Source organism: Tamandua tetradactyla, chromosome 18 (assembly GCF_023851605.1).
Source record: "Tamandua tetradactyla isolate mTamTet1 chromosome 18, mTamTet1.pri, whole genome shotgun sequence".
NCBI classification, from domain to species: Eukaryota; Metazoa; Chordata; class Mammalia; order Pilosa; family Myrmecophagidae; genus Tamandua; species Tamandua tetradactyla.
In genome coordinates this window covers 69,185,168-69,206,414 of record NC_135344.1, presented here as the reverse complement: position 1 = coordinate 69,206,414, position 21,247 = coordinate 69,185,168, and the positions used below count along the sequence as shown (strand labels likewise).

The following is a 21,247-nucleotide window of genomic DNA, read 5'->3' as shown; positions in this document are numbered from 1 at the left end:
TCTCCTTGCAAAAGCCCACCTTTAGTTTTGCTCTGTTCCCAGGCCAAGATGGCGCTGGTGAAAGACTTACAAAAAGAGAACCGTATGGCAACAGATCTCCTCCTTTCTTGGGAGTCAAGAGAAACAATGGCTCAGCATACCAGGGACTCAGGAAGGGGTGCTCACTCTTCAGGAAAGCGTGGAAACATCTGCTTATAGGAACATGAACCGTGTCCCCAGGATCGGCCAAATCTCCTGCCCGCCACCACTTCTCCAAGCCCCTCACCAGAATGGGAACTAAAGGGTCTTCCATGGATAGACCCGCAGTGAATATGAGCATCCCCTCAAAAGAATGCCAGCTGCCATTTGCCTTTTAATGAAAGGAGGCACACTTTGTTAAAGGCCGCAAGATAGACCAGAGACTAGAATTTTCTAATCAGAACTAATCCCTCCAGGCATATAGCATTTGATACATCAAAGGCTTTATATTTGATACATCAAAGGCCTTCTCAGTAATTCTTTTGAGGAATCAAAAAACTATGCTAATGAATGTATGAGCTCTGAGATTTTAAATTAGAACCTTTTTTTTTTCCTGGCTTGGGATAAACTTTTCACAACTTCATTTGATGGGGGAAGTATCTGAATATGTGCTGTGCTTTAAGATGATCCAAGAGAACCAACTTCTCTTCAGCACCTTCCACGCTAGCTGCCCACCTCCATGATAGGCTAAGGATTTGATGTCCTCATTAAAAGACATGTTCCTCCAAAGACATAATAGTTAAAACAGAATACCCCTTAATGCATCAAGGTAGATTTCATTCGTCCACTTAGCTCACCTGTCTTTAAGGTAGCACTGAAGGATTGGGATTGCAACAGATACCTTTTAATAGGACTCGATTACATCATAGAGGTTCATTTCTTGGAGGTATTGGTCGCTGGGGCAAGAGGAAAACATCCAAAGAGGAAAGAAAAAGTGGCTACAAAAGGACACAGGATCACTGAAAGCAGGCTGATCATATCATTAATATAATTCTTGATTTGAAGACTCAGAAATAGGCTTTGAAGAAGACTTAACTTTTCTCCACCTACCTCTTACTACACTGTCTTTTACCCTCCTGGGCTTAGTTAGCATTTTATGAAATTTTTGTTTCAACACTAATTATAGGGCAGTAGTTCTTTAGTTTGTGTGTTTCCCTTCCTACTCTCTGCTCCTAAGGTAGTAAGACTCACGAGCTCCCCAAACACCTAACCCAATGCCTGGCCCACAGGGTCACTCAAAGGTCTTTTGAATGAATTATCCGGGTAATTCGGTAAGCTCAGAGAGAGTCAAGATAACTCTGATCTTCCTTCTATTTCATCTTGAACAAGGGGGCCTTCTTTTCCTTTGACAGCAGGACTTCTCAGCAAAGCTCCCACCTGCAAGTACCATAGAGTTATCTGGATCGTACCACAGGGGTGGGCAAAGGGCAAAAAGATGCCCTTTCCACCAGGTCATGCCAGGGCTTGGTCAGTCGAGAGCTGACCAAGGGTTTTCCAGAGTGCGGGGTTTCCACCTCCCGCACTTGGCCAGTGCACACTCTGCCTTTGTGCAAATACTGTATTGGTGCCCTGGGGCAGCTCATAGCTCAGTGGTCCCATTGCTTTGGATCATGAAGAGACCACTAACCTCAATTTAACACGAACCTCTGAAGCGTTCCACCTGTGTCATGTGAAGTATGTATTTGAAAGATTCTCACATAAGATTGTCTACATAGGAATGTTTGCCGAAAAAAATTATCAGTATAAAAGACCACCATGGATAGCCCTTTCAGTAAAGACTTACCCCAAAGGCCTGGATCACTACAATTGCTGCTCTGTGTAGGTTTTAATTAAATGACTTTGGGTGGTAAGCATAATGAATCACAGCCAAGATCACTCTCTTATAAAAACATCGGGAGGTTGATGAGGAAGTCTTTACTCCAGAGCATGATTCTTCACTTCATTACTTCTAAAGTAGAGAAAGATTAGAAAGCATTCCATTCTGGGTCTTGTGAGCATGGAAAAGTTTAGTACCTGAAACCCAATCATCCCCTGCAAATGTTGACCCTGGAGCACTCTGAGAAACTCTTGGAACCCAACCACACACTTTGGGGTCAAGGACTCAAGGCCTCGACGTGTAGTGTCCATAGGCCTGCTGGTCTCCCAAAGAGGAAGCCTGGCCTTGATACCAATAGAGAGACCAGGTTTCCTGTACTAAGCTTGACTTTCTTTAGCTTTTGTTCCCGCAGTGTCTTTTGCGCTTTAGAAATGTATTTGATTCATTATTGTTCCACTTATATCCCCTTCCCTGATGCTGCATAGCAGCAAAGACTTGTCCACCAAATTCATTTCTGGATGAAGGGAAGCAATTCTTCATCAAACATATATGCTGTCTTTCCTTTAAGTGTATCACATTGCTTTTTCCACTTACACCTAAGGCCATCTATTCTAAATCCCCAGCACCATTTGAAAAAGAAACCCACATTTCTGTCCTCAACCCTTCACAAGCTTTAATCATAAGCTCTCATTACACCTGAAAGCCCTTCTTACTACTCTTTCAAGTGACATAAAGCTCAGAATTTGATTTAAAGTTCATTCTGTGGAAACCGAGGACAAGGAGGTAGGAAACACTTCTCACGCAGTAAGCGCCTTCCACAAAAGGGAAGGTTTAGGGTACTGCCCTGAGTCAGTAGGGGCCTCCGTGCCTGTAGTCCATAGCTGGACTATTTGAAGAATTAGCATGATCCACAGCCCACTTAGAAAATCCAAGGACCTAAAGGTGGTTTAATAAAATTAGCCAGGAGTACTGAACTTGAAAATAGAAGAGCTCTGCAGAACCAGTTCTCACTGACACAGTGAAAGACCCATTTCAAATAAATACTTCATGAATTTCCTGGCTGCTATTTTTCTTGGCATTTTGTCTGTATGTAGTTGCGTATTGCTAACATCCTTAAGTTTGTATTTTAGTCATACACACCTAAGATTGTATTCACATCATAGCTCCAAAATGATCAAAGAAAAATTGCAAAATTGATTACTAAATTTATCATTAAAAATGCCCACATATTCACCAAATTCATTGACCACTATCTTTGCCTTCCCTGACACTAACAAAAATAGAGGCTTCAGTTATATTAAGAAAGAAAAGTCTGCTTTGGCATATTCCTTTTTACTGTAACTTGGGTGCTTCCACTATTGCTACCTGGTAATGGCTAATGGCCAATGCTAAGTGACTGGTGGTGTAATAAAATAATAAAAAGTGTAATAAAAATGCAAAGAAATCCCCACTGGCTCAAAGGCCAAGGGAACACAGTGTTTTGCTGAACACATCCCTTCAGCCCCTAATTCTTACTGGTCTGGGAAATGAACTGTTTTCAGCATGCCAAAAGTTCCACCTTGTATCCCACTGACAACTGGCTGCTGTATAGACAGGCAGGAAGAACGCAATTCAAACCTGAATATTTAAGAGTGCTAAGTATCTAGCTTTTCTGCCCTTTTATAACCTACACTGTAAGTAAGAACACTTCATTTGTGCCCATGATGGTATGTACACAGCGTCCAGTACATATTCTGAGGGTGAGAGTTTTTCCTAAGTATGTGTTCTGGAAACCATGCCAAGAAAAGGGGGTGGGGGTGGGGAGGGAGTATCAAAAGATTATGTCTAGACTTATTTCCTTAAACAATTTGTGAAAATGATTGAAGTTGGGAAAATACAGTTGTGGCCAGATTTGTGTACAGCTGAGAGAGTCCTCACTTTTGATATCATCATCAATCTTGAGATGAAGGTTGAGGGTGATGCAGCAGTCTGTCCTTCATTGGCACAGGGCACAGTGCTTCAGCAGCTAGGTCTTTACTCCACTGGAATGCCTGAAGAGCTCCCATTTTATCCAAAACTCTAAAAAGTCACAAAGGAAGAGAAAAGGAAGAAACAAAGTTTATGCTTTCCTGGAGAAGAGGAAAGTGGAATGGGAGTCCATTTACCTGGGGAAAGGAAACAGTACAAAATCAGGAACTAGCCAACCACAAAAATGGGCTTTAAGATCCATTCCAGGGAGGCAGAAGCCAGAGAGTATCTGTTTTAGTTTGTAAGCTGCTGGAGTGCAATATACCAGAACTGGAACGGCTTTTATAAAGGAGAATTTGATAAGTTACAAGTTTACAGCTCTAAGGCCATGAAATGTCTAAATTAAGGCAAGACTATGAAAATATCCAAACTAAGACATCTAGGGAAAGATACCTGGGCTCAAGAAGGCCGATGACATTCAGGATTTCTCCCTCTGCTGGAAAGACATGTGGCGACATCTACTAGCTTTCTCTCCTCATTTCATAAGGCTTCCCCGGGGTCACCTTCCTTCCGTATCTCCAAAGCTCTCTGACTGTGTGGGCTCTGTCAGCACGAAAGCTTTTTCCAAAATGGTTCCTTCTTAAAGGGCTCCAGTAAGTAACCCCACCTTGAATGGGCAGAGACACATGTCCATGGAAACCACCTAATCAAAAGTTACCACCCACATCTCCGTGGAAGCAATAAAAAAGATTCCATCCAGCAATACTTACTGAGGATTAAAGAAACGGTTGCCCCCAAGATTGGATCAGGATTAAAACATGGCTTTTCTGGGATACATAATAGCTTCAAACTGGCACAATATCTAAGGGGAGGTTCTTAAAATTAGTAACCCCTTTCTTTTTCCCCAAGAAATATGTATATTTTTTTCTCCTATCATCCAGACAGAAATTACATAGAGAAGATGTTTTCTGACCAGGTCAGGCTGAGCAAGTTTGCCCTCCTGGGCTCTGAGCAGAAATCATTCCTGCCAACACAGTTTTCAGCAGGAATCAACGCCTTTGAGAAAGCGTCCATGTACCAAATAGTCCACAACTCTGTGAGTTAACCAATGCCAAAGATGCAAAAAAACTTTTGATGTAATAAATGCTCATTACAATGTCAGAACATTTTATACAAAAATACCTTAGCCTTCTTACCAATGCTTGCTTTTTTATGCTATGCACATTATTTCGCAATGTTTTTCATATATAACTTATTTATTCATTTTAATTGTACTAATATATACATATCATAAAAAAATCTTTTAAACCATTTCAAGTGGATGATTCCTCGACATTAAGTACATTGACAATATGGTATAACTTTCACCACAATTTTCAGATTATTTTCATCATCTCAAAGCAACACTTATGCTCACACTCACACTCAAACCCCTGCTCCCCACTTCCCTTCCTGTAACCCTGATTAAACACTAGCAACCACTTTGTATAAGAGACTGTGGACGAAAGTATATAACCGTGCTCTCTCAGCTCAGGGCTTGGCACTGCAGGAAGTCTGGAAGGGCAGCCCTCCACGGCATATAGCTTAGGTGTCTGCATGACTCTCAGTTGGGGGCGTGGGGGGGGCCCAATTTAAACACACATGAAATGGGAAGCAAATCAGCTCTCCTTTCCCCGATACACTTAGTCCAGCAGAAACAGCAGAGTGGTTTCCCCCAAGAGGGGTCAGAAAATGAGCCCCAAGGGAGGAACCACTGCTGGCTGCCTGAACCTATCGCAGTATTGATCTGTAGGTCTCTACTTCTCACCTGTGACGCAATTGCATCCATGTGAAGGCAAATTGCTTGCAATTTCGCCTGAATTTCAGGCTCTGATTTTCATGCCTGCGTAGGTCTGTCTAAGGCAGCTTGTCCAAAATTTGCCTTCAGCCTGTACACATAAATCTTTTCCTGAGAGTTATCACCTAAACTAGGCAGCTGTGCATACAGGCAGATTGATGGCTGTATGCAATTTGGAGAAAAATGGATCTGTCTGGCCCCAGATATTGCACCATTCCCCAATCTCCTGACTTTTTTAGTTTCAGGATCTTTTCAAATTTTATTTTTAAGTTATAACAATGCCTCCTAAAGGTTTAAATTAAAATGCAAATGTATTACCTGGGAGAAGAAATGCTCTAAATTATTTGCATTTACTAATGAATTAGCAAGGATTCTTTTTCAGGATTAGAAAGTTACCTCCTTTTGAACACAGTGTCTTAATGGACTAGATCTTTTAACTGTTGTCTGGAGTGGGGGAGAAGGCTTGTGCAATAGGCCCCGCTCCCGAGGTTTTGACCAGAGAGAGTGCATGGAGCATCGGTTCAGTGTGATCCAGAGAGGACTGGGGGAAGAGAGTGGGGTAGGGAACTCTAGGACTGTGCCACCAGAGCAGCTATCAAACAGGCAGGAACTGTCTTAAACAACTATTTTGAAACTCCAGAGGCCAGTAGAACACTGTATGGCATCCAGGGAGCAGCAGGAGAAAGAGGCTGATAAATCGAGGTACAGAACTGTAAATTACTCTTTGCATGCGGCGGTCACCAGCACCCAGCCCCTACTCTTGCAGCAGCCCTCTGTGGGCTGCTGGTGACAGAAAGGGGCACAAAAATCCTCTTCCCCAAGACCAGGGGTGGGCATGGCCAACCGCTGATTATATAATCACTGTTTTGTTTTGCTTTTTGCCTGGGCAGGCTCCAGGAATTGAACCCAGGTCTCCCGCAGGGAAGGTGAGAATTCTGCCACTGAGCCACCATGGCCTGCCCTAAAACTTTTTTTCTTTTTAACACGGGCAGCACTGGGTCATCGAACCCAGGTCTCCGGCATGGCAGGCAAGGATTCTGCCACTGAGCCACAGCTGACCGCCCTGTAATCACTTTTGATTAGCAAACTCCGATCACCGGGGTGGGGCAGCTCTGAGGGCGGTCATTGTTTCAACTCACCCCTGACAAAGATGGCGTGGAGAAGATTTACAGACGTTATACTTCTCCGGGCTGGGGGGACAGTTAGCTGAAGGGCTGCACTTGCTGGGCAGCCGAGAAGGTTCAGCTTTGGGGAGCCAAGGAAGAAGCTAGAGGAGCCCTTCTGGATTGCCCCCCACCCCCACCCCAGGGCACTTTGGAGCTTTCTGCACCCCCTTTGTGGGGTCCTGACCCCACTCCTGCTGGGAAAGGCTGACCTGGGAAAGTCTCTCCAGTGTGCCCCACCCCCTCCCAGAACCTGCCTTCCAGGACCAAAGGCCTTGAGATAAGGAAAGGAAGGAAAGCTGCAAGTCTTTGAAATGACTATGATGAGGTAGGTTTTTAACTCGCCTAGTTTACAGATAAGGGAACTAAGGCTCAGATATTTTATATTACGATAATGAGTTAATTAGGGGCAAAGCCAAGAGTTAAGTCCTAGTGTCTCAAGACTCCAAAGCCTGTACTCCACTTGTAGGGGCTAGAGGACTACCCACAAGTAAATAAATCAATAACAGCCACTGCCTTTCCCTTTCTCTGAACACCAAAGCAGAAGATGCAATGTGAAGGTAATTGCAAACCCCTAGACAGTTGGACTACAGAAGGCCTGCGTAGAGAGAGACTTCTTGCCAAGGTACTATTTTCAAATGTCTCTAGGGGAATAGGCATGTTCTATAGCTTGATTTGAGTGTTGGCTATACATTTGTCAAAACTCATCTAACTGTACACTTTAGACCTGTCCGTTGCATACATTGGATAATGGATGACGTCCATTTACATGTAATCAAACTATGAAAATAAGCAATAGGCTTTACTTAATTTGACCGCTTCTAAGATAAATATCAGGAGTCTGTGCTATACCTTACTTTGTTCAGAGCAAAGAAAAATAATTTCCTCAATTAAGGGAATATAATAGATCTTCAAGACTGCACCCAGCTATCATAGGGATCAGAATTTTTAATCCTAGGGTCTGTGGGAATTTGTGTTCCTTCTGACCTCTTACCCTGAACCTAATGACAACTGTGGCAGGAATTTGTGCAAAGAAATATTCCTGTGATGATGGTCGTGGATGATAAAGAAAATCAGTGCTAATTTGATAAGCATTTATTTTTAATCCCACATCCAAAGTAAATTCATGTATCCCTTGACTGTCAAATTCATTTTTAAAATGATGCTAATCAGATTCTCTTTTAAAAGCCTAAATATACTAAAATAAGACTTGTAGTGCAGTGCTTGCAGAACAATGTAATTATTGAGGTTTTCATACAGTTGCCTGTTAATTGACTATTAAAATTGAAAAGCATTTCCATAGTTAATCTCATACCACTTTCCAATTATAAATTTGATACAGTGAAACTGATACATCTTCAAAAAAAAAAAAAAAAACAACTGAAAGTAATGGATTGCTCTGGGGAATGGACTATTTTCTGAGAAATTCAGAATGGTTTCCTGATCAATATTTAGCTTTTTTAAATCCTATGCACAGAGGGAGTAAAGTAGAATCTGCATGAAAGCATTATTTCAAGCTCATCTTTGAATAGGCTGAAAAAGGTGAAATTTGGGGGGATAAAAACTAATGTGATCAGACATACTGTAGTTTATCCAAACAGGTTCTGAAGCCCATAGCATGTCGCCTGCAATCAATGCTCTTTGCTTCTCGTGTTAAATTCTCCATATACCACTCAAGATAGCAACATTTTAGGAACAACAAAAAATGATGGTGGCCAGCTCTGTGCAATTTAAGGAATGCCATTAAGGACCACCTGTTCCTATTTAATGGCTATGAGCCCTTCAACATGGCCAAAATGAACCACTACAGTGATAGGTCTTATTTTATCTGCTAGAGATAGGAGCTCAGAAAGACACAAAGGTTTCTAGAAAGGGAGAGGGCTCATTACTATTAAAATCTGACCCATCTCCTGGTCAGAAACAAATAGATTAGTTTGACACATTTTTGTCCAACATCATGGAAAACCTAGAGCTGGTCTCTGAGACAACAGGACAAAGAACTAGTGAAGTGAAAGATGGAGAGGCAAAAGTGAGCAGTGTACCAAGCAGAGGGTGCCATGCGTGATAATACATGGTGCTTCAGTTCTGTGCTCTTGGAGAGTCTCCTGGGCAGAGCAGCCCTTAACAAATATTGGAAAAAGGGCAACCTGAGAATAGCTATGAGGACTTTGGTGCCCAATTTCACTTCCAGAAAGGGGTGGTCTTTCCATTTAATACCCAGAGAAGGATAGCCAATGTCTGGCTTGAAGGGTCAACCTGCTCACAGAATCCCAGTTCCTAGTATGCTAGATGCAGAGGACAGAGTCTAGGAAATAAGAAGACTTGGAGTCGGGTTTTGGATTTGCTACTCTACTGTTTGACTCTGCCTTGCTTTACCTTTGGAGGCTTCAGTCTTCCCCTCTATGTTCACAGATATCAAATTAGATGATCTTTTAGGCCCTTTCTACGCTAATATTGAATATTTATGTCTTTTTCTCAAGGAGATTGGAACACTGACCCTTGGGATAAAATTGGAGAAGAGAAAAAAAAATGTTTCACCATCAATATACTATTCACATCCTTTCTGCTTCACAGACTCTCAGCCCTTCCACCTTGGTTCTGTGTACATATCCTCCTTAGCAAATTCTAACCAACAGTTCTCAATCAACTTCTCTTAGAACTCAAGTCTTCCTTTCCTCCTTCGGGTCTAACTCAGTGTTCTTGCCATGTCAAGAAGCCCTTTCCATAAATTTGAATAGCCTGGTGCCGTTCGACTTTAGTAAGGGCATAGGGTTAAGCCACTGACTTCTCTATTCAATCATGAAAATTAAATTTAAGTCCCCCCACATCTATCTCCTCCTCCATTACCTAAAATGTGAAATCTGTTTAAAATGTTACAACAGCAATGGCAGATGAGTGAGGAGTAATAAATAAGACATCCTGGAATAATCATAGAACATTACAACATTTCCAGTACAGACTTTCTTCCTTTTGAAGATTGCTAAGCATTTTCTGTTAGGCTTCATGCCAGTTCTTTTTGGAGAATATTGAACTGGATCTGTTGAGATTTAATGTGCCTGTCCATTAGATTAGATTTTGCACCTACAACCTTACCCTCCAAAGAAGTGCCAAATCCAACATTACTTTTAGAAATTAAGGTTGAAATCTGAGATAGAAAATATGCCAAGCACTTACATTAAAAAAAAAGACACCTCCTCAATAAAAGCGTAAAGCAGAACAGTGTAAGAAGGACATGGTTATTTTTACAATTTTGGTCTTATAATGTATAGATTGAGTAATTTTAAAACCACCCCTCCTCAGATACTCAAAGTCCCTTAGGGAGAGTTAGCGTCTCCCTGTTAAATGGGAACAAATAGAGAGCTTAAAATAGTGCATCAATTATAAATAATGATGAGTCTAAAATAAACTATCCTAGGTCATTGCTTCTCAAACTTTCATATACAAAAAGGATTGCTTGAACTGTTGTTAAAATGCAGGTTCCTGGGTAGTATAGCTTATCCTAACTCAGTCGAACCTTAGAATCTGCATTTTAGCAAGCATCCTAGTGGGTTCTGAAGCAAAAACTCTGAAGATAACAGTTTCAGAAACAATAAACTCTATTTCATGGAACATTTTGCTTTTCATTAAAAAGCAGTCCCTTAACCTTTCATAATAGTCTTTTCTTTTAAATAAATATTCAGATCAGAATGACAACCAAAACTCCATCAGACTATACATTCTGATGTTTGGTTCTGATGCTTTGCTTGGAAAATATGATGGAACTAAACTGTAGTTCCATCACAATCTTATCAAGCACAAAGATTTACAAATGGTCCCGGTGGGACCAGAACTCACAGAAGTGAAGATTTGAATCTTCTGATTTCCTTAGTGTGGCAGCCAATCAGAGCTAAAGGATGGGACAGATGTTTTAGGAGGTGGTCTGAGGTAGGAATCATTTTACTTATTTTGCTTGAACATCTAGAATTTGAATACATTTGCCTCTCAAAGAAGGAGAGTAGTTTCAGAGTTTATTCCCTCCACAGGCTCTCATTGAAATATTATTACACTGTTATATTTTATCAGACTTTATAGCTACATGGTGCTTTCTCATTTATTCTTGCATTTAATTTTAATATGAAAATGTTATATAAATTCAGTTCCGGCATCTTCCTCTGATGAATTACAATTTAAATATCTGAATCTACAAGCTCTTTTGAATTCTGTGTCTTATGACCGATTTTCTGATATTTATACCTGCATCCCAAGCACAGCACTCTTCAGTCTCCGGTCCTGTTCAGTCTCTTATATTCCCTGCCTGGTGAATGATACAAGCATCCGTGCTGTGTTTAAGTGCCAAACTTGTGAGTCAAAGTAAACTTTGTCCCCTGGCCCACTTGCAATTGGTCACTAAATCCTACAGGTTCTTTATCTTAAATATCTCTTGAATCAATTCCCCTTTTCTCTATCCCTAATGCCACTACCTCAGCTCAGAGATTCAGCTCTTCTCACTTAGGCTGGTGTTTCTCAAACTTGAGCATGAATTAGAATGACCTGGAGAGCTGGTGAAAACACAGATTGCTGAGCCCCACCATCAGATTCCATTCATCAGGGATTCTGACTCAAAAGGCCTCGGATGAGCCTGATCATATGCATTTCTAACAAATCCCCAGGTGAGACAGTTGTTGCTGGGACCAGCCTTTAACAACGAATATTCTCCATGACATCTAGAGTGGTGAATCGTTTCCAGAAGGTTTTCAGTTGACTTTGCCCAGACCCATCAGAGGAATCACTATCTATGGCAGTCATAGCTTTACCTATGTATTTCTTAAGTAGTAAGACTTAAAACTGGAAATGACTCCTTGATCTGTGGGCTGAAGAACAGATGCTATGTTCAAAGGCATGAAAAACAAGCATTTCTGTTGCTGTCCATCTCCATCAGAGCTTTTGGGTGACCAGGTATTGTCACAAAGAATTCATATTCTGAAAGGAGTCTTTTTCTGAGCAGAAGTTCTCAACAGTGGGCTTAAAATATTCAGTAAACTGTGTTGTGAACAAAGCAGTCCAGGCTTTGTTGTTCTAATTATAGACACAGGCAGAGTAAACGTAGCTTAATTCTTAAGGGTCCTGGGATTTGGGGGATGGTAAGCAAGCATTGGCTTCAACTTCTAGTGACCAGCTGCATTAGCCCCCTAACAAGAGAGTCGGCCTATCCTTTGAAGTTTTGAAGCCAGACATTGACTTCTTTCTCTCTAGCTATGAAATGTACCTTCTCATAGAACACTGTCTTGTCTACATTGAAAATCTATTATTTAGTGTAGCCACCTTCATCAATTATCTTAGATATATCTTCTGGGTAACTTGCTGCAACTTTTACATTAGCACCTGCTCTTTCACCTTATGCTTTGATGTTATAGCAATGGCTTCCTTCCTTAAACTTCATGACCCAACTCTGCTAGCTTCAAACCTTTCTTCTGCAGCTTCCTCAAGTCTCTCAGCCTTCATAGAATGGAAGAAAGTTGGGTCCTCTCTCTGGATTAGACTTTGGCTTAAGGGGCTCTCGTGGCTGGTTTGATCATCTGTCCAGACTACAAAACTTTCTCCATATTAGCAATAAGGCTATTTTGCTTTTTTTTTCATTTTTGTCCACTGGAGCAGCACTTTTAATTTCCTTCACAACCTTTTCCTTTGCATTCACAACTTGGCCAAGTGTTTGATGCAAGAGGCCTAGCTTTCAGCCTGTCTCAGCTTACAAAATGCTTTCCTCAATAAGCTTAATCATTTCTATCTTTTGAAAAATGAGAAATATGTGACTCCTTTCATTTGAACACTAAGAGGCCATTGTAGGGTTATTTTTTTTTAAACTCTTTATTCACCATCATACAGTCCGTCCTAAGTGTACAATCAGTGGCTTCTGGTATAATCACATAGTTATGCATTCACCACCACAAACTATTTGAAAACATTTCCATTTCTTCCAAAAAGAAAAAAAATCCCACGCCCCTACCTTATATCCCCCTATTATTGGTATTCAGCTTTGGCATCATGCCTTTTTTACAATTAATGAAAGAATATTTTAATGCTACTGTAAAGCATAGACCTTAGTTTGCATTAATTGTATTTTTCCCATATACCATCCCATTATTGACATCTTGTAATAGTGACACACATTTGTCCTAGTTCATGTAAGAACTTTCTTATATTTGTGCAATTAACCACCAACATCGTCCACTCTAGGTTTTGCTAAGTTACACTGTAGTGTCATTAATTGGTCTAATTTCAGTATTGTCTCTCAGGGAATACAGAGGCCCAAGAAAAGGGAGAGAGACAGGTGAACAGCCAGTCAATGGAACATTTGGACACACACAGTATTTATCAATTAAGGTCGCTGCCTTATGTGGGCATAGTTCATGGCACCCAAAAACAATTACAATAGTAACATCAAAAATGACTCAACACAGACTCATCACAGATCACCATAGCAGATATGATAATAATTTAAAAGTTTGAAATATTGTAAGAATTACCAAAATGAGACAGAGAGACATGAAGTGAGTACCTGCTTTGAAAAAGCAGTGCTGTTAGATGTCCTCGATATAGGGCTGCCACAAATCTTCAATTTGTAAAAAATACAATATCTTTGGAGTACAGTAAAGTGCAATAAAAACAAGGTATGCCTGTATAAATCAATGGGACAAAACTGAGAGTCCAGGAAAAAAGTGCATTTGTGGTCAAAAACCTTTTTCCAGTGTGCCAAGACCATGCAGTTGGAAAAGAATAGTCTTTTCAATAGATGGTACTGGGACACTTGGATAGCCACATGCAAAAGAAAAGTTGAACCCTAACCTCACACCATATATAAAAATTAGCCTAAAATGAACCAGAGACCTACATATAAGAGCTAACACTATAAAAGTTGTAAAAAAAAAAAAAAGTAGGGGTCATTCTTTATGACCTTGGATTTGGCAAGGAATTTGTGGGTATGATGCCAAAAACGTGAGCAACAAAAGAGGAAAAGAAACAATAAAATAGTGCTTCATAGGACACCATCAAGAAAGTGAAATATTTTCAGGGAAGGAGAAAATATTTTTAATCATATATCTGATAAGGAACTTGGACCTACAATATGTAACCCAATTAAATATAAGCAAAATTTCTGAATAGACATTTTTTTCAAGAAAGATATACAAATGACCAATAAGCACACAAAAAGATGCACATCATTATTAGCCATTAGGGAAATAGAAATCAAAATCACAATGAGATACTGTTTCACAATTGCTAGGATGGTTATTTAAAAAAAAAAAAGTATAGACCAAGTGTTGGCTAGGAGGTGGAGAAATTAGAACCATCATATATTACTGGTGGGAAAGTAGAGTGGTACAGTCACTGTGGAAAGCAATTTGGCAGTTTCTCAAAAAGTTAAAGAGCTAACTACCAAGTGACCCAACAATTTCACAACTAACTCTCTTCCCAGTTGAAATGAAAATTTAGGTCCACACAAAAACTTGTACATTAATTATTATAGCAGCATTATTCTTAATAGTCAAAATCTGGAAACAGTCCAAATGCCCATCAACTGACAAATGTATAACCAAAAGTGTTATATCCATACAATGGAATATTATTTGGCCATAAAAAAGGAACGAAATACTGATACATGCCACAACACGGTTTAACCTTGAAAACATTATGCTGAGTGAAAGAAGCCAGCTAGAAAAGACCACATTTTATGATTCCATCGACATGAAACTTCAGAATAAGGAATTCTAATGAGACAGAAGATAGATTAGTGATTGCTGAGGGCTGGAAGTGGGTGGCAAGAGGGGAATAATAGCTAAAAGGTACAGGGTTTCTTTCAGAGGTGATGAAAATGCTCGAAAGTTGACTGTGGTAATGGTTTCACAGATTGTGAATACACTAAAACCCGTTAAATTGCATACTTGCCATTGGTGAATTGCATGGTATATAAGTTATAATTCAATAAAGCTGTTTGAAAAATACTGCAAAATACTGTTTAAATGCAAGTTGGTATTATTTCTTTCCTTCTGAATTATATGACAGTTAAAAGACTAATTATGCAGTGTTATCACAGCACTCAGGAATCAACTTTTTTTAATGCTGAAAGGAATCATTAATATTGTAAAATATATGGAGACCTTTGGGTGACAAAGAATTTCATTGTAATATTGTTATAAGCAATCACCATCACACAAAATGCATGTTATTTAAAATTGAGAGATAAATGGTTTTACTTTATTGAAAAATCTATATTTTTATATTAGCTTTAAGGTTTCTTCTCCTATTTTAGTAGAAAGATAATGTAAGGGGAAAGTGTGTTTGGCTTGTGATTTGATAGATCTCATAAATATGTACCAGTTTGTTTTATTTTGCTCATATCATCTCTTATAGGGTATAGCACATTATATAATATTTGGAGTATCCTTTCAAAAACTGAGATGAAATAATTTTGCAGAAGTCAGAGAGAAACTGTATGTAGGGTTTGGAAGTGTAGTCAAAACTATAGAAAAAATGTTTTCCTTATCTGCAACTTAATGATTTTTTTTCTCTTTGATCAAAGATTTTGTTTTGTAGCAGATTTTAAACCTAAATAAGTGCTTATCTGTTACAAAGAATGATGCACTAAGAAGAAATGGAAAGGGGGAAGGTTGGCACAGATCCTTGCTTTCACGTATTTCTGTTATATTATTTACAAAGGGAAACCGGTCATAAATTCTCTACTTTGTCCATGATCAGCTGAAAATAAGAAAAAAAGATAAAATGATACTCCAGTCTGGTTTTCTAGAAGGATGCCAAGAAGCCTCCACAAATGGAAACCTATATCTGTATTCCCCAGGTAAGCCATTCATTGGCTATACAGATTACCAGTATAGGCAACGGTAGACGATGCAGTAGAGAGCTATGTTAATGACAAGTAATGTTAAATGGTGTGCATCAAAGGAGACCAAGAATGACCTCAAAATTATTCTGTTTTTATGTTCTTGCATCATGAATCAATGCTTAACAGTTTCTGAAAAAGAAAACAACATTCAAGGACCTCAAATATCTTATTCCAGGCACTGACCTCCCCTCCCACTACTGTGCTATGATGAGCAGGAGTCCCATTTTAGAAGCGTGAAAGATCAGAGAGAATATTAGTTGATTGATCTAACAACACAGTAAACAGTGGTTTCTAGATTCTACCCAATTGCACTGCTTTTCCGTTTCTTGCCTGAAACACAAGATCAAAATATTGCTGCCTTCCTTCCTCTGGCAAGTGAGATTTTTCAGAACTTAATGCTTAGTGGCTTTTAACATACATGGCATAATCCAAAAGAAGTAATCAATGAGCATTCCCAACACTTTAAAACATTTAGGCCAAAGAGTCTACTCAATCAACTCAGGCTAAATCAGATAAAAAGGTCATGGACAAACTACGTAGGTATTTGAGGATCTGGAAAGAGTGCATGGTAAAGCATGGCCAGGAGTTTTGGGTCTAACTGGACAATCAGAACTCATTCCCAATGGATATTAATTCTGAAGTTGAACATTTGTTGGTTCTGAAATAATTGATTGACGACAACAACTTAGGTTTCTTTTCTCTTAAAGCTTTTAGGTGGAAAATACTTACTGGCAGGTAAGTTTCAGGAAGAACAGACAAAGTATTACCAGCCAGCAGTGTTTTAACAGAATTCTGTTTACCAGTAATTTCACACAAGAATCCAAACATGCATTTGTAAGCCACCAGATGCAACCCCATTGAAACCAGGAGGCTTGAACTTGGTGCCTTTGTTTGCCAGGTTGCTATGACAAATACCACACAATGGGTTGGCTTAAACAACAAGAACTTATTGGCTGATGTGTTGGAGGCTGGAAAGCTTGCTTCCTCCTGGGGTCAGTAGTATGATGACTGGCCAGCCATCCCTGAGTTCCTTGGCTTCCCCATCACAGGGCATTATCCTCTCCTTTCTCTTAGTTCTGTTGACCTCTGGGTTCTGGCTCTACCCTGTGTTTTTATCTCTCTATCCAAATTTCTTCTGCTAATAAAGGACTCCAATAACCCAGATTAAGGACCAACTTCATTCAGTTGGGCCATAAACCTTAAGTAAAATACCATCTTCAAGAAGCCCTAGATGCACTGGGGTCACGGTGACAGGAATGCAGATCAAGTCCAAGAACATGTTTAAACTGAGGTATATAATTCAGTCTACCCACTCGGTCACATGGATAGTTTATTAGCAGGGAATCACTCACATCCTGTCCAAGGGTAGACTCTCTAGCTACATTCAGGCGACAATGAAAACTACTAAAGTGCTATAGACTCCCTAGTGCCTGACTTCCTATCACTGGGTCTGCCTGATGGGAGGAAGAGAGATGCATGCTTTGAACAGGGCTGGGGGCGGGGGGGGACAAGACATCAGACCCCTGGCATTTCAGGTATCTTCTCTAGAAAGGAACTATCTCAGTTTCCACCAGTGCTGGTTTCCTATCCTCCCTCATTGTAGCCTCCCAGGAGTGTGACCAATTGATTTGTTTTCCTGGAGGATGAATAGATGTCCTGGGCTGCTTGGCAGTACCAGAATTAAAATAGAAGTACAAGACAAGAAGCATTTGGTAAAATGACCCATGCTCAGAATGTGGTCAGGGAAATTGGGCTTGTTTAACTAAAGGAGAGCTGGAGGGCTTTGTTTTATTGGCAAAATATCTGAAGGTATTTGGCCCCACATAAGAGTTTTTAATTCCAAGAACTACAGGACAGAGTCACTCCTGACCCAGCTGCTAAAGATGATATTTTGACACATCCAGGGAGGATATTCACAGCAGCTTTGCAAACTGTTCACTGGGCCCACACAACCTCTGTGTCATCACATCCACCCATGACTTCAGTTCTTCTCCATCTTCTACTGCTTTGGTCAGTTTCTCTAGGTTTGATAAGGATTTCTTTACATAGGCATTTCTGTTCTAATGCAATCATTTTTACTTCTGAAAAACTTTATGTTCTACAAAATCGTGTGCCAAAATCTGTAGAATTTACAAGACAGATAAGGTTAGAGTAGACCATTCAAAATCCTATGGACAGGGAGCGAGAGTAGTTCCGTGGTAGAATTCTTCCGTGCCATGTGGAAGACCTGGTTGGATTCCTGGCCCATGCACTTCCCAAATAAACAAAGAAACCAACAAAAACAAGCAAAAAAAAAAAAAAATTCAACAAATGCTGCTGCAATAACCAGATACTCACATGGAAAAAGAATGAAATGTGACCCCCACTATACAGCATACAAAAACAAACAAACAAAAGCTATGGAACTTTGTATCATAGAATAACAAAGCCGTAATCCTAAATAAAATACTGGCACGGTTAAATGTCCACTGGCATTTGTGTCTGGCCTCGCATCATTGCAGTCGTATGCTTCCAGGCCTCAGGCATCTCCCCTCCAGATGTCCTTGAAGACATTTGCTTCTGACAGAGGCCAGTTCCATTATCATAAATAATATGATCTGGGGGCAGCCTTCTTCATCAGTCAATTTTTGTGAGCACAGGAGAAAACATCTTGGTAACTTTTTCCTCTACACTTGCAACTTCCCCAGACAGCTTAACATAAGGCACTGGTTCTCTAAGTGTGGTCCTGGGATCAGCAGCTTCAGCATCATGCAGGAATTTGTTAGAAATGCACATTTGTAAGTCACACCCAAACCTACTGAATCAGAAATCCTGGGGTGGAGAGGGATGAGGGGGAGAGTGGGGGGGAATGCCAGCAATCTATTTTAACAAGCTCTACAGGCAATTCTGATACATGCTAAAGTATCAGAACTGCTGATACTGTGGGAAATGTCGCTGTTCTAGAAACCACATTACCTTCTACTTTTTGCAGAAGGAACATCTGCATGACATCAGCTTTTTTTCCTTAAGGTCTCCATATAGTGCTAAGACTTTTGCTTTAATTGCGAGAAAGCTAGCTCCTGGTCTCATCAGAACATTATCACTCTGGAAAGACCATCTAGTTACCAACTGGATGCCTGTGTTAAACTGATCTCAATTCTCTATCAACTGTATATGGGCTAAGCCTCATTAAAGAATCTCATGTTGTAGCTAAATAGACTGAGATGGAACAGAAGTGTCGGGCTTAATGGAAAGACCACTGGTGCTGGACTCTAAATGTGCTGATCCTGAGAAGTTCCTTGGTCTGCCAGAACCTCTTGTCCTTCCTCTGCAAAGAGATAGTAACTCAGCATCACAGAGGCCCAATGTGTATAAATGAGGTGATGCGTGTATAATGTCTAGCATACTATAGGTACCTAAGTAAAAGTGAGTTCTCATTCCTTCACTGTTTTCCTTATAAAGATTGTCATTGTAAAACCAAAATGAAAAGTAGAAACTGAATGCATGGTATTTGTAGAGGTTGAATGCCTGATTTTCTACAACATTGTTCTAGTTTTTTCATGTATCTGATTCTCGTTGGTCCTGACTTTAATAAGAGCCAGGCTGGCATATGCAGTGTGAATCATATTGAAAGTAAAAACTCAAGCTAACGAATGGAATTGAGGGTTATTGTATTGCTGTCTATGAAATCGCCAACAGATGCTTGGGGAGTGAAAGAAATCATTTAATGATGGTGAAGATGCTTGCTCTAAACACTATGATATTATAAAAGATATTGCTGGTTACACAGTAATAGCAACTTTCTTTAAACACCAAGCAATAGTATAGCGGTAGTAGTAGTAGTAGTAGTAGATGCTAGTGTAGTAGTTCTGGTAATAATGGTAGGAATACATTCATGCTTCAATTGTGAGAGCAGCGGCAAAGTCTGTCCAGACTACATTTCCATTCCCAGGACCTGACACGGCACCAGGAGCAAAGCAGATACCCAGTAAATATTTGCTGAATGAATGGATGTCATATTTGGGAGAATGCAGAGTAATTTCACACATACCTTGCTTATATCCCCATAGCACAAAGGTTTGATAGGCTGAGATTATTAACTCTATCTTACAAATAAGAAGACTAGAAAGGTGAAGTGGCAGACGACCGCAGAAACTCAGAAAAGTAAAGGTAAAGTTCTCAAAATGACTTCTTGTCAGATTCTGAGTATCACAACTTCCTCAAAATCTATGGCTAAACAATCTGCTTTGAAATATTTACAGTCTGTAAATGAGGTTTTTTCCAAATGTTGGCACCTTCTGGTTGAAGTTCCCACTTGGGGTTGCTGTGCAGATGGCTGCCAACGTATACTTTGACCGAAACAGGCGTTTCAGAGATTCCTTGTAGAGGCATTCAAGAGAAGAGAAGAGACAACCTTCTGCCTAATATTATATTATTTTAATTTTAAATAAGTAATTCTAGACATTACAGCAAAATAGATTGCTGAAGTCATATTCTCATTTTCCTGCCCCCCACCTATACCCCCTACCCCATGGCTAAAGCACTGAACCTGTGACCTTGAAGAAGGATTACTCCATTTGCTTAAAAAGTGTCTGTGATGGACAGGTAGGTCCCTGGATCAGATAAATCCTGAGATGCAGGATGCCCAGCCTCTCCAGAACATCAACTAATTCCATCCCCCTATTCCATATTATTGACAGCCCCTTTCAACATGGAAAAGTTAGAATGGGCATAGCCAAATACCCCTAAAGAGTGGGAGAAAGATCAAAGGTGATGGTGGAGTTGTACAGAGAAGGTCAGGTTTAAACAAATGAGTATGAATGCTGAATCATTATATTGCTATTTCTTTTACTCTTCAGTATCCTAGAGCAGCTACAAGTAAAAACCTAAAATTGTGGGATTGTAACCCATACCAAACTTTGAAATCTGTTCTACAACCAATTGCTGTGAAGTGCTTTGAAATTTATTGTTTTTTTGTATATACATTATTTTTCACAAAAAAGGAAAAAAGTTGATTGTGAGCATTTAAAATAAGTATCTGTGATGTGAGACAAATAAGCAATTGAAAGAAATAGTGGGCTGTAAGTAGATAGACCTTCCATAATTTATTAGTACAGATAAAGTAAGGGTAACCTTCCAAAGGAAAATAAACCAATAGTTGTGGATTTCTGGGCAAGAATAATATAGGAATCAAGTTACTGAGCAAAGTTGGTGAGATGAGAAAGTGCAAGAGTCTGAGAATCAAATATCACCGGGTTATTAAAGCAGTGGCTGCAATTTTAAACCATGGAGTAGTATCTAAAGACACGCAGATCTAAAACAGTTGGTTGCACCAGCACAGATAATACATAAGACAATGAAATACCCACATAGTCACTCAAATAGAAAGCATGGAAAATTATTTATCAGCTTAATCTTGAGTGTCCTGTTCACTCTTCCAAAAAGAATTAGATTTTTCCTAGCACTGGTAAAAATAGACCATAGGGGCAAGTAAAACATTAGTCCAATCCAGTGTGAAGTCATTTCTAACTGTTAAGGATGGTTGACTTGCAACTTGTACCCAAGTACTGTCTCTCTCTTTCTTTCTCAGAAGATGTTTTATTAAAATA

General features: G+C 39.8%; 1 long non-coding RNA gene across 1 annotated transcript; it reads right to left on the bottom strand.

Annotated features, from left to right (window-relative positions):
* Positions 1-1,835: 1,835 nt before the first annotated feature.
* On the bottom strand, positions 1,836-16,531 carry LOC143662693 (uncharacterized). The gene is made up of 3 exons (XR_013165545.1): positions 16,389-16,531; positions 3,752-3,892; positions 1,836-1,966 (listed from the first exon to the last, which is right to left on the bottom strand). It is a non-coding gene; the product is annotated as an uncharacterized LOC143662693 (long non-coding RNA).
* Between the last annotated feature and the right edge of the window lie 4,716 nt (positions 16,532-21,247).